Source organism: Capricornis sumatraensis, chromosome 9 (assembly GCF_032405125.1).
Source record: "Capricornis sumatraensis isolate serow.1 chromosome 9, serow.2, whole genome shotgun sequence".
In the NCBI taxonomy this organism is placed as follows: Eukaryota; Metazoa; Chordata; class Mammalia; order Artiodactyla; family Bovidae; genus Capricornis; species Capricornis sumatraensis.
In genome coordinates, this window is record NC_091077.1 from 38819595 (window position 1) to 38831875 (window position 12281).

At 45.7% G+C, this 12281-nt stretch overlaps 1 protein-coding gene across 2 annotated transcripts in view; it reads right to left on the reverse strand.

Moving 5' to 3' along the window:
• The window catches only part of FAM193B (family with sequence similarity 193 member B), a 30504-nt gene extending 18517 nt beyond the window's left edge, over positions 1-11987 (reverse strand). For both annotated transcript variants that reach the window (XM_068979881.1, XM_068979878.1), the window contains exons 1-3: positions 11890-11987; positions 10815-11006; positions 5915-5975 (exon numbers count right to left, since the gene is read on the reverse strand). The gene's annotated coding sequence lies outside the window, so the exon portion shown is untranslated. The remainder of the gene's footprint in view (positions 1-5914; positions 5976-10814; positions 11007-11889) is intronic.
• Positions 11988-12281: the final 294 nt, after the last annotated feature.

The following is a 12281-nucleotide window of genomic DNA, read 5'->3' on the forward strand; positions in this document are numbered from 1 at the left end:
GACAGTTCAGTGAGCAAGTCAGCTGCTTAGTGGCAGCTATAAAAGAAAACAGCATTCTAGAACCCATTTGTGGTGAGTGTCACATGGTAAGGGTGGAAGGCTGACAGAGAAGTTAAGGTAAAGGAGGCCTTTCTGAGACATGCACCCAGGAAACTTTCCATAGCTACAAGATGCCATAGTATTAATAGCTCCAGGAGGAGGAGGTAAGGCCAATGCCCAAGTCCCTTTCCCTGTGAGAAAGAGTAAAGTGACTGTATTTTTTAGGCAAACACCAGGATGTGCAATTTTACTACAATGGGGCTTCATTTTCCAGTGTTAGGTTCGAGTTATTACAGAAGATGAAAATCTTGGGTGAGTAAAATAATTCTCGAAATTTTTAATGTGGCCTGTAAAGTACAGTATATATGGTTTTATAGGAACAACCAAGAACGCAAATGTACAATGTAAATGACAATGTGTAGTGTTATTTGCTGTTTTCTTTTAAAAGTGAAACAATTTTTATAAGGTAAATATGTGACCTGTGTGACTGTACTTGATGCTAAAGTACTTGTGGGAGGTGCTGAGGTGTAGAAGAAACAATACTGGCTTTGGCATTAATCCTGGGCCTCCATCACTTACCACCTGTATAATGTTGGGCAAGTTCTACTTACTCCGTGCCTCCCCATCTATAAAATGGGATTAAGTTCTGACTTGTAGAGTTGGCTGTGAGCATTGGGATAAAGCACCTAGTCCAGTGCCAGGCATATATGCTACTCAATATATGGCACTAATTGTGAACATGATGGGAGCAATAGGAAAAATATTTAAAATGAGGACTAGGGTTGAAAGCATAGAATATACAGTCACTGTATTTTATGAGAATGTAAGAGTCTCTCATATGTAATGAACTGAAGGTGACATTCAGGCATCTTAACCTCTGTCCTCACTCCACTATGTAATTCCTTAAGTTCCCCAGATATTCCTTGTGCTCTCCTACATCACACCTTTGCTAAAGGGGATCCTCTGCCTCAACCCTTCTTCCTCCCCTTACCAATGGGTAGATGAGCAGGGCTTAAATAAAGCCCAGTCTAGATCCAATCTCACTCAAGCTTTCCTAGAGATTCCCTCTTACAATTCACCTCTCTTTCCAATTTCCATACCCCTGCAGCACACTGGGCCTTGGTGACAAGATTTGTGCCTTCTACTTAACTTATTTACCTGTATCTTCTGTCCCTTCTACTAGGTTGTGCTCCTAGAGGGCAAGTACCAGGTCTGATTCTTGTCTGGATCCCTCACGGTACAGCACAGGGCACAGGCTCAGCTGGGCATATAGTGGCTAAGTCAGATTTGTTAAGTATCCTCATGGCAATACAGCTGGCAGGCAGTTTGGTGAGACATTGCTTGAAATTGTTGTTTCCCATAGTGAAAGGCTGTCTTCCCACCCTGGACCTCCAACCAAATGGTTCCAATCACAAGTGTGGAAGAGTGGAAGATTGTTGGAAGATTGTATTCCTCAGGGATTACAAGACTGCTTATTCATGGAAATAATGCGACTTTCCCTAGAGCTGAAATGGTACATATGATAAATAAGATTAGCCATCAATGGAAGTGAATTTACAGGGCAGGCTGTCTTTCCAGTTAAAGGAAGAAACACAAGGCCTGGGAAGCTAATTAAGTACAAACTGAAGCAGAGATGATACCACCTATGTTGCATAAGGTTGCCCAGAGGATTAAGTGACATTAGAGATGCAAAGCACTTAGCTCAAAGGATCCATACAGGAGGTGCTCAATCTACTATCTAGGCTCCTGGGCTGGTCTTTTTTTTTGGTCTGTTCTTAGTAAGTCTACACTGGAAACTAGCTTATCTACTGTCCTGAGTTTGGTATATTAGATTCTTTCTTTCTAGGCCCAGGAAGTTTTAGCGGGCCACCCTCAAAGTTGTCTTAACTCTAAGCCTTGATGCCTATCTCTGGGTAAAATTCCCAGTGGAGCCTGTGGACTGTTCTCTCTGACATTTTCATCTCTATTTTAACTGCCAGAGGGTGTTGAGAATCCCAAGCCCTGGAGATATTATATACAGTTAATACTGTCAAATTTTTGCTTTGGCAGAAAAGCTCTTGGTTTACAGTTCCCTTTGACTGCAATCTCCTGCCACTTTCCAAATTCTTGGAAATCGTGACCTTGTATGCCCTGTAGTCAATTCAGGCTTTCAACTAGCTGCTCTCAAGCTGTACTTTTTAGCGGCTAGCGCAATTTTACAGTAATCTTACATGAAGAACATGATCAATACATGTTTATCAAATGAATGAAAACATGTTTCTTCATCAGAAAGGCTGTTGGAATTGATTCTTCAACCCAGCGACCCTGGGCAACAGCTAATTATTCCTTCTTACCTCAGGTTAAATTCAGAGCCTCTCCAGATTCCAGTCTAGCCTTAGGTAAAAGATGGAGGAGCGAAAGGAAAGGTTCTAGGAGTTCTCTAGATTTGGGATCTGCTATAAAAGCTCCAAGATAATTCTGCTTCATTCTCTGGGCAAACCCCCAATCTCTGGACGTGTGGAGTTACTCACATGGGGGTATCTGTGTTATAGGCATATCTCTAGAGCTCTTAGGGAGCCAGGACCCTAGACTGTGGCCACTCCCAGCCCAGGGGGCTGGCATGCACACCCATGAAAACTAGTACCTGTGCCCTCATCTGACCAGGCCCAAGGCTTTTCTGTTTTTGTCTGAGAAGCATTATGCTAGGACTTTCTAGTTTTTCCTGGGAAAAAAGAGATAAAGTCAAAGGAAGGGAAAGCCAATTTTTCATGGAGCATTTTTACTACAAAGAATGACTAACTGACAAACTATGGTTATTCAAACTTGGGTATTGGCAGACATTTTCTCAGAAAATGAACAAAACAAGCCTATCACCCCCAAGGAAAACTATTCTGTTTCTGTGGTCAATGATAAAAATTTAAGTTTTAGGCGAAAATTAGAATTTTGAAAAAGCTGCATCCACAACCATGAGCTTGACAGCTTCCCAATACTTAAAAGACTTTATGATGAAATTGATGGTGATATTAACAAATGCTATTTTTTGATATTATAAAATGAAACAGGAAAACATCTGGAAGATCTATATAACTCAGTGAACCTATTTTTCCAAATGATCAAAGCATGATGCCACAGAGTCATGCACTGGTATAAAGTCCACCCAAAGTGTTAGATGAACCAACAGATTTTAACATGAATGAGTATAAAGACTTTATTGATATGTTCTCAGATTCCATATTGTGAAGAATACCAACAATCATCTGAAAAGGCTATCAAAATACCTTTCTCTTTTCCAACTATGTATCTGTGTGAAGTTAAATTTTTTTAAAAACATACTTCCATCAAGATAATGTACTGCCAACAGACTGAATACAGAAGCACATGTGTGTATGCATACTCAGCTGTGTCCGACTCTTTGCGATCCCATGGACTGTAGCCCACCCGGCTTTTCTAGCCATGGAATCTTCCAGGCAAGAAATACTGGAGTGGGTTGCTGTTTCCTTCTCCAGGGCATCTTCCTGATCCAGGGATTGAACCCACATCCCTTGTGTCTCCTGCATTAGCAAGTGGATTCTTTACCATGGGCACCACTTGGGAAGCCCCAGAAGCATGTAAGAGAATCTAAACTTTTCCTATTAAGACGGACATAAATTTGCCAAGTGAAAACAAGACCATTTTTCTCACTTTTTGGGAAAATTGTTATCTCTAGTTTTAAAATTGTTATTTATGTTAATATGATAGCTCTAATACTGTTATTCTGAAACGAGTGACCAAATATTTTCAAACTTTCTCAACTTTAATACTTCCTTTGGTAAATTTCAATAGTTTAACCAACAAAAGCTCTTCTGGGTCCTCAAAAATTTTCAGAAATGTAAAAGGTTCCCAAGACCAAACCCTTTGAGAACAGCTGATGTAAAGTATCTAACAGTGCCTGTCAGCCAGTGGGTGTGCTATAAGCAATAGTGATTATTAACAATCATATAGCAGTTCATGGTATATCTGAAGAGCTGTTTGGGGTCATGAGAAAATTTTGCACCACAGCCTTTCTGGCCACAGTTTGGGAATTACGTGTCACTAGGCCAGATGGCTATCAAGGACCGCTCTTGAAGCTGGATCTAATTTCTAAAACCAAACCTGCTCTCATTTCTTTCATGGGTTCCTTTTATTCCCAAGAGTTAGTATATGTTTATAGAGGATTCCCTCAAGACACAGTGCTGTATCTACCCAGGAGCCCTGTGACAGTTTCTAAATTCTATTCAGAAATGGCCCAACTCCAAAAGCCTCCTTGTCACCAAGGCAGGCAGAAGACAACAGTTAAAAGTCCCTTCCAAAAGCAGAGAAAGTGATTAGTTCCCCAGCCCAGTCATTGCCATTCACTCTTCCATTCATTCCCTCATTCAACATTCTCAGAGCCTCTACCTGGTGCCAACCATTGTGCTAGGTGCTGGGAAACAAGAGTTCCTGCCTTAAGAACACATGCGTAAAACCAGGCAGGTTCATGCACAGGGTTGTCTATGCTCCCAGACTCCCAGGATGCCTCATATTTATTTTGGATAATCAGGCAGGAACACATATTAAAATAATATACAATTATAATCAGTAAACAAAATAATAAATATAAACTAAAAACCACCAATTAGGACACTGGGATTCTCTCCTTAAGGTTAAGCTTGTAATGTGCCTTCTCACATATCTGTCCAGTTTGAAGATTTCTTTCCTTGACCTCCTCATTCCTACCTTGGTCGCTTTTCATCTCTAGGCTCCTTTTTGGTGGAGCTCACTACCCTCACTATGATACCTTTTGGCCCGTGGCATTCATAATGTGGCCCCAGCTGATCTCTCCATATTCCATTTCCATGCTTAACACCCTGAGCCATAGGTTGTATTTGTACTATTCCTCAGATACACCGTGCCCCATCAAACCTCAGCTTTGCTCCTCAGGAAATTCCTACTCATCTCCTAAGATCTTGGTCAAAGGCTGATGAAGCTTTTGCTGGACCAGGCTAAATAGAGTTCTTTTAGTATAGCGTCTATCGCATTGTGCCATAGACACATATCCTCTGCCCACTCCCAAACCCCTGTAGAACGGGAGCTCTTTGGGGGCAGGGAGTGGACCCTGGCCATTTAAATGGGTCCAGGAACTAGGCTTGGCTTGGGCCTGGCACATAGCAGGCATTCACTGAATAAATAAATGATGTTTAAGCCATCTGGCTTATGTCTCAGCTGCTCTACACAAAGGAAAGGAACTAAAACACAGCCCACTAGCCCAACATACTATGCTGAAAAGGCACGGCTGCGTCACTCCAGGTCACTAATGGGAAGGCATCAGTGCTAAGAATCTCAGACCATTCTAATGCTGGCCATCAGAGGTGTAGTTAATTCTTAGGAAGCCAATACAACCACACCTCCGTGCCCTGAGCTTTCACTCAAACTCCCACTCAGGCTGTTGGCTCAGGTCTTTCCAGGAGACAGGACAGTAGTTTCACAACATAAAGTCAGTTTGTGGAGAATTCTCTCTGGCTGTACAGGCTGAGTCAAGGATAGAGCAGTGAGTCTGTCTAACCCCAGTGGCCCTCTACCTGTGAAGGCTAGTTCACCTGTTGAACCTGTTTCCTGGGTGCAATCAGTTATGGGAAGGCCTAAACTCCTGCTTATTTACCTGGAATCTCAGGCAAACCTTATTACCGACTACTCTGTAATGGCAACAGAGTTCTCATGGGTGGAAGAGAATGACCTTTGAAGACAGACTGTTGAGTTCAAATCCAAGTTTGCCATTTTCAGTATGATCTTGGATTATTACTGAATTTCTTTGAGCCTCCATTTCCTCATTTATGAAATGAGAATAAAACCATACTTCACAGAGTCGTGAGGACAGAAGGAAATAAATTATGTAAAGTACCTGGCCTGGGCCTGGCACACAGTAGGTGCTCAATACCCGTTAGTTTCTTTCCTCTTCTGTCCTGGAAGAAATGACAGGGAAACTTACTAAGTGAGACTTGCCCAATCCAAAGTTATTACTTGAAGCACAGGACAGAAGACTAGACAGATGACCTTCAAGGTCTCTTTAACCCCCCCAGTTCATGTTCTCTGGCTACAACTTCGTAATAAGAACCTTCAATATTTCTAGGCCCTTCTTTCTGCCTGAATTTCTCTATATCTATTCACTTCAGAACGGTGGGGGAAACCACAAAGGGAGCTGGATAGTGAAGAGTCTTGGGGAGGGAATGAAGGAGAGGTGGCCTATAGGACAGCACCATGCTCATCCATCTTGCACTTGGAAGGATGAGAGTGGGAACATGGGCACAGAACTGAAAGGTGCAAACACAGGGTCCTTCCGAGGACACAAGCATTCTTCTCCCCAGTTCTTTTCTGCTCTGCACATTCCACCATGAAGAACCATGAACCACTCCTTTCTACAATATTCATTCCCTTTCCCCAATTCATAAAGTGTATCTTCACTCACACTGTCCTCTTTGCCTCTTCCTACTGAAGCTCAGTTTGGGTATTACATTCTCCTAAGTCTACAGGCAAAATAAACTGTGCTTTGCTCTGTGTTAGGGGATGCCCTAACACTTTTTTTACTTTTTTTACTCTGTTTCTCCTGAACAGAGGTTATCACGTGTACCCCGATTGTCAAAATCTGTCTTCTCCATAGCACTGTGAGCTTTTCAAGGGCAGGGCCTGTATCCCATGAGTCACTGCATTCCAATTGTTCAGCAGAGATGGCAGCACATGTTTTGATACACAAAGAAAGATTAGCAGTTGGAGAATATGGACAAATGGCGAACTGAAAAAAGTTTGCTTTTTTTTTTTCTTTAAAAACTAAGGCTGCTTCTTCTTCTGCTTAGGGAAAAGCTCTCTTTCCCTAGGAAGCTTCATTCTTTAAAGAATACTTTAGGCCTCCACAGAGATCCCCACGGCACCCTCAGTTAAACAGTTCCCAGACCCAGCCACACATCAGAAATCATCTGAGGCAATTTAAGAACAGGTTACTGGGCTCCAAACCTAGAGACTCTAGGGCTGGGATAGGGTCTAGCAAAGCACAGGGGATCTGATCATTAGTTAGGTTGGGGTGCGAGAGAGGTAGAATCAAGCAATCACAGTTGCTTCTACTGAAAATTACTTCCTCCCACACTCTCATTCACTTTCCCCCATCTTTGTTTGACTCCTCATAGCCTATAGATTAAAGCTCAAACCTACTAAACTTTCCAGTCAGACTTCTCACCACTCACCATGAGTTGGGCAGTTCTGGACTCTGGGTCTTTGTCTACGCTGCCTGCTTTGCCTCACCTTCTCTGGAGGACCTTCTACTTGACCTTGAAGCCTCAGCTCCAAAAAGCCTTTTCTAGGCTATCACATCTGTGCATCCTCAAAACAAAGCACTATAATAATCACAGCTACTACATGTGTTCAGTGCTCGACATTCAGTGCCTGTTGAACCCTAGTTTGAGTCCAGTATCACTGTCATTTTATACACAGAAAACCAAACAAAAGGCTGAAGCACTTCTAAAGGTGTGTACCAGGATGTAGAATTTGACTCAACTTAGAGGAAGTGATGCTCCTCTAGCTTAAGTGTAATTATTAGATATATGTTCTTTAGACCATGAGCCCCTGTGGGCAGAGACCATGTCTGATTCACTTCTATATTACCAGCTAGCCCAGGACCCAGCACAGACCAGGAGTCTGTTAGTGTTGGTAGAATAAATGAACAGCAGGTTAGGTGAGAGGAAGGCTGGGCACAGTGCATGTGTAATGGGCCTGAATGAATGAGTGACTGCCAGCCTGGCTTAGCAGTGCAGGCAGTAAGAATAAGGTGCCAGAAACCTAACGTTTCTTTTATTATAGTTTAACAGCCACTCACTGAACACATAAGAACCATGTGCAATAAATACTCCAGAAATGAATTAAGAACATAGCCCAAGCTCACAAAACTCTAGGCTTAGTAAGTGAAGGTGGTAGGATATTAATAGTACATCTAACAATATTACACTTAATAGTTCTGGGAAATTTTAAGGAAATTTAAAATTTTAGGAAGTTTTGATCTTCAAAGGTCTTTTGGCATTTCTACATGGTGAAGCTCTACTGGTTTACAAAGGAGCAGAGGTGACAGGGATCTCTACTCAGCATTATCTCCTCCTACCTGCATTTAAAATGGCTAGGTGGGCAGTGATTTTAAGGGGGAAGTCTCAGGGTACAGGGATTATCTCATTCATCTGTGTGCTCTGAATAAAGGCCTTGGCACAGAGGTTAATACTTGCTGAGTGGATTAAATATAATGAGATGATTTTAATAAAGATACTGACTGTCATCTGCTCCTGTCCCATGAAGGAGTAGGTTTAACTCTGAGCAGTGGTGGAGCCATGTCTCTAGAGTTCCTTTAAACTAGGCTGGGCAAAGTCCCACGGGAAGCTGTAGAGGAGAGATGGAAGGACAGGATGCGCTCAACCCCTACCAACGCCAGTTTATAGTCTAGCGAGTCTCCTGGGGGTTTACTGAGTGAGTGTGCACCTGGACTGCAAGCTGAGTGGCCCAAGAGAACTAGAAGCAGTCAGTGGGGCCGGCAGGTGAGAACACTCAGGCTTTGGATGGCCAAACGGCTCCTGCCACATGCCACATCCAATTCTAGCTCCGGCATGAGCAGCACTAGATGCTATGTGGGCTGCTCCACATTCTCTTGTGAAGCTGCCTAAGAGTCTTAAAGACGGGAAGAAACATGCCTCGAGTAACAAGGCTAGGAGACTGAGCAGGAAGCTCACCCCAAGTCTGTAAGATTAAATACTATGTCTCTGCCTCCTTCAACTGCTTTGTAATTCATTTTTCCCCTCTTCACTAAGAAGGCTATAACTGTTTTAGTCTTCTTATGGGGGGAAAAAACAAACAAACAAGGATTTGGGTTTTCAGTGAAATGTATCAATGTTGTTTAGGGGCCTAAACAATTAGAAGAGAAGGCTTTTGGGATTCCAATTAAGTTCAAGGTCCTGCATTTAAATGCATACAAGTTACGAAAATAAGCAAAGGAGATTGGATGGAACCAGAGAGGCCTATGAGCCTTAACTCAGAGAAAGCAATGCTTTTCTAGCCTTACCATGACTGCTATATACATGTTCTCTAGACCAAATGAGCCCATTGTGAGGAGGGTCCACAGGTGATTCATTTCTGTATACCAGCTAGCTCAGGGCCTGGCACAGATCAGGTGTCCTTCATATGATGAAGAGGGCAGACACTTCCCAGAGACTGCAGATGACTAACTTCTGGAAACATGGGCCTAGCAGTACCAGATTTTTAGCAGCAGATGGCACAAATCCAGTTTTGTGGGAAATTGATTTTTAAAAATACTGGCTCAAATGAAAACAGAAAACAAAACATGTGATTTGGGGCATTAAACCCTGTGTGTAGACTGAAAGTGACCCCATTCTCCAGCTTTGGCTTCAGTGTGGCATTCGACACTGACTTTCACCTTACTTACCCACTCTAAGTGCTTAAGACAGGGGACTAAGTGGTGGTGGGAGCCAGAGGTCCTCGCCAAAGGTATGCCTGCGGGCAGAGCAAGGACTGATCCCAATTTTTTCAGCAGGTACTTTTCACCAAGGCACAAAGGCCTGCTTCTGGCACCCAGAACCCCCTTCCCCAGCAAAAACAGGGCTCAATCAGAAGTTTGTTCATTTGTTTCACCTATTACAGCAAGAGTTAAAAAAAAAGTCTTGCTAAATACCCTACAGTACACAAGAAGGTACTTTATGAGGCGGTGGTAGGTGTACCTATAGTAGGAGTTTTTTGGGCAAATGTTTAGTTTCTCTGAGTTTCCGTTTCTTCATCTGAAAAATGGGATTAACAGTATTTATATCTTCATTCATTAGAATTTATCAATCACCAGGCTTAGTGGTACAATAGTGACTGACTTGGTTCCTACACTCTCAAGAGTTTACAAAGCAAAAGCAGACTAATAATTATATCAATGGTTAACTCATCACATTCGTGCTAAATGCTGAGGAGAACACAGGGGTGGTGGGAAGGTATGTAAAATGCTTAGCATAAATAAATGAATTAACTGAAAGGTCAAGTAGTGGAGTAGGTAGGAATCTATCATGCTAAAACTGCGACCTAAATAAAAACTGAATGGTTATGCCATCAACCAAACTTTCTGGCCATGAATACTATAGGCTGGTTAAGTGGCAGGGGACCCTGAATGGTAAACAAGAGAAGACAACAGCTCCCTGACTCTCCTTTCCCTACCTTCCTCTTCTGGAGAACAGCACTCCCAGGGGTCCAGAGAAGGCTAGAGGGGGAGACAGCTTCAGGGTGCAAAGTTAGACTAGGCAAGGGTGGGGTCCAACTTGAGTTCTCAACTTCGAGGAGTCCTTTGGAAACAGTCTCAGCCCAGGGTAGGAGATGGGGATGAAGGGGGCGCTTATCACACTCAGTAAGTGGTGACATCTTCATTAATTAAAAATCTTACTATGATCTAAGACACAAAGGAGACAGTATAAAAACTGGGTTACAGTAATTTCAGGTTCTCAACGGATTCATTCTCTCTCATTCACCTAATTATTCCTACTCTGTGTCAGCAAGGCCCAGGGCTAGGAGTGGAGGGCTGGGGACAGACGGCATGATTTGTGCCCCTGCGGAGTTCACAGTTCAGTGGGGGGAACAGACACATCAACAGACTATGTCATTGTAGAACAGGGAGTGCTACCAGAGGAGAGCATGGGGGGCTGTGGGACAGAGGGGGCACCTCACACAGCTGGGGAGGTCAGGAAAGGCTTTCTGGGAATGGTACCCCAAACAGCATCCCCACTCACATGCACAATTCCAGAGATTCTACTAGAAGGCTGTCAAGAGCCATGCCTTCAGGCTGCACCAGCCTCCCAGAGTCCCCTGCTGCCCGATGCAGTGTCTGCAGAGCCAAACGCATCTTCCGCCACGCCTCATCCTCATCCGGGGCTGCATCCGACCCTCCAAGACTCCTGCAGGAGCCTGCCTTCCTCGGCAGACTCATCCAAAAAACCAACTCAAAACTCTTTTGTCAGAGCAAGCTTAGGGCGAGCCACCCAGCCCCAGGTGCCACAACCCCCCCAGAGCAACTGTGGCTCATGCCACCCCAGCTTCGCAGTGAACACTGGCAGGGTACCTCCTATTATCTCCTTTGCTCGAAAGAAAGTGACCTTCTTCCAGGTGGCAAGCTGGAAGCCTTGGAGAGTCCTCCTACTGCTCACTTTCAGCAGGATTCGTCAAACCCAGGGATCTGAGGGTTTGGGTGGACTACCTCGTGGGTCGGGGGTATAGTGGGGAGAAAGAGCAGGCTTTGCTGGGTTTCCAACTCAGTACAGAAGCCCCACCAAATAATTCTAGGTAGCCTGGCTGTCTGCTTCAACTGCTCAGCTGGGCAAGGCGCAGGGCGCGGGGAGGGGGGGCGGCGTCCTGGAGACAGATGCTGGGGGCACAGCTGCTGAGGGAGCAGCGAGGGGAAGGGGTGGAGCTGCTCCCGAGGGGGGGTGGAGGGAACAGGCTGCAGCCTTCCAGGGCCCAGAGCCCCGACGTGGCCTGTGGGTGGGTGGGGAGCAGGTGGGCCCAGGGAAGGTGAAGGGCACAGAGCTAAGCTGTGGCCGTAAGACTGGGTGTGCGGCCAGAAGGTATCCCGGAGGCGGCGGGAGAGGGCAGGGAGGCTGGTCTCACTCAGAACCGGACGGGCCGTGCCTCGGCTTTGGACCAAAGGGTCCAGGCTCACTCCCGCCTTGGGGGAAAAAGCCTCAGCTCTGGCCCTGAGGATTAAGGTTCTGGCCCCACCCGGGAATGGTCCATCCCCAAGCCCGTCCCAGCCCCACTCCGGGGAGGTGAAAGAACCCGAGCAGCCAGACTCGCCTCGCTCGCTCCTACCTGGGGGCCGGGCGCCAGCTTGGGCTCGTCCTCCTCCCTGGGGTCGTCGCAGTAGGGCTCCGCCGGCGCCTCCGGGGGCCCTGCACCCGCTCCCGCTTCCAGGCTTGGCGGCGGTGGGGGCTCTGGCGCCTGGGGCTTCTGCGGCCCCGTGGCCCGCGCCCGCTCGCGCCGGCCCGCGCCGCCGCTCGGCCTGCTCCGCCTCCGAGTCATGCTGCTTCTCGCGCCGCTCCCTTGCTCCACTCGCACCGCCGCCGCCGCTCCCCACACAGGACAACAGCCAATATGGCGGCGCCCGGCTCCCCCTCCGCCGCTGCCAGCAGGTCAGAGGGCACGCGGAGTCCGCGCCGCCGCACTAGCCCCCGAGGCCGCCTGCGCCATTTTGCATAAGGTCA